The sequence below is a fragment of the Moschus berezovskii genome, chromosome 11 (assembly GCF_049115385.1).
Source record: "Moschus berezovskii isolate FMDL1 chromosome 11, NW_MosBer_1.0, whole genome shotgun sequence".
Lineage (NCBI taxonomy): Eukaryota > Metazoa > Chordata > Mammalia > Artiodactyla > Moschidae > Moschus > Moschus berezovskii.
In genome coordinates, this window is record NC_142470.1 from 61,880,275 (window position 1) to 61,882,137 (window position 1,863).

At 50.5% G+C, this 1,863-nt stretch overlaps 1 pseudogene; it reads right to left on the reverse strand.

Moving 5' to 3' along the window:
• Window positions 1-230: 230 nt before the first annotated feature.
• LOC129540045 (E3 ubiquitin-protein ligase makorin-1-like) lies at window positions 231-1,613 on the reverse strand (annotated as a pseudogene).
• Between the last annotated feature and the right edge of the window lie 250 nt (window positions 1,614-1,863).

Here is a 1,863-nt window from a genome sequence, read left to right on the forward strand (position 1 = left end):
AAAAAAACTAACTTTCAGATTTATTTTTGTAACTTTTTTAAACAGAGAAAGCAACATACTCCTCGGGGAAAGGTGAGGGGTTGAGAAGACAGGCCTTGGGTAAAAATGACTACTCCAGCACCTGGAGTTGAGATGCCTGCCTAGGAGAGCAGCCCCAGGCACGGCCACCACCCCGGAGGCCTACTACCATCTGAGGCTAGGCAGACCGGTTCACGCACCCGGCTGAGCTGCTATAGATCCAAGTCATAAAACTCTTCCAGCTCATTGTGAAACAAGTCCCACTCATCTTCGGTGTCTGTCAGGTCGTTGTCCCCACCTGCGGTTAAAAGCCTAAGCCACATCTTGCCCAGCTCAAAGGTGACAACCTCCTCTTCGTTGTCAAAAGGGCTGCCGTTCTGTCATTCCTCGATGAGCTCCCAGAACTGGTTCCTTCGTTGGGCCCAGTATCTGCTTGCTGTTCCCACTTTTTGTCTCTGTGACTCCTCTCTACGGCCATCAGGGTACTGCTGCTGCTGCTAAGTTGCTTCAGTCGTGGCCAAGTCTGTTTGACCCCATTGACAGCAGCCCACCAGGCTCCTCTGTCCCTGGGATTCTCCAGGCAAGAATACTGGAATGGGTTGCCATTTCCTTCTCCACATCAGGGTACACAAGCTTGTAAAAACAGTTGCCTCCAAATGGGCAGCTCCCATGGCCTTCATCAGAATACCTGCCCTCCTTGTTGCTCATTGCCTCCTTGCATTTCTGAACGAGTTTCTGCTTCTCTTCTTTCTCCTTCACCCAGTACTCACTTGAAATGACAGATGTGATCCAGCATTCTGGGTAGGACTTGACGATCTTGCTCTCAAATTGCTTAGCACTCCTCCACTTGCAAATACACTTGAGACAGTAGGTATGGTTGCAGTTGGAGAGGACCCCGAAGCGGCGCTCGCAGGGTTGGCTTTCTCGTAGACCACCTCCATGCAGATGCCACACACCATGTCCTTGCTGCGCTGCACGGCGAACAAGAGCGCCATGTCCTTCTCATTGGCCTCGATGCAGGATTTTATATGCTGTGACCTCTGGGCAGCATCCATGGGGTGGAGGACCTGCAGCTCACACTTATCACACGTGTCTCTGTGCAGATACACCCAGTTCTCCCCATAGTGGCAATTCCCCACCGCGGCATAGGGCGAGAGCTGCTTCTTGGTCTCCACTGCACTTTGCAACTTCTCCAAGTCTTCCTTGGTCACTGAGCCCTGCAGAGGGGCTTCAGTGGAGGAAGGGGCAGTCTGGCCACAGTAGGGTTGCCCTGGAACAAATCGATGGTGTTCACTCAGTCTTCTGAACCAGCTCCTACAGTTGCAAGCTTCGAATTTCTTGACTCAGCCTCTCCCATATTCATTTCAACGGTTGGTCCAAATGATGAGAGACTCCAGGAAGCAGCAAGGGATGACTCTACAGTTAGATCTGTAGCAGTTGCTTCTTCCTGTTTCAGTGGCTTGCTATGTTCATATCAGGAGTGGTCTCTGTAAATACAGTACCCTCACTGAAAATGACGGCACACTACCATATGGGCTGTCAGAGAGGTCGTGTGAGTAGGGACAGTTGTCTCCTTCCTTACAAACCCCATGCATGAACTACTATTTGGGTTTCTGGTTTGTTTGTCTTGCCTTTTGTCTCTCAATCTTCACAGTGATATCCCTCCTTGCCAACCCATCTCTACCTCTGCAGGTGGCCTGCTTAGTCCAGCCGTTGTCACTGCCTATCCCTTCACCTTCGATCCAGCTGTGTTTTCATACTCAGCATTGCAGCTTTAGAATTCAGCTGTATGCTCACCTTTACCAGTGGGTTTTACATTTTCACGTTAGTGATTAGCGTCTGTTC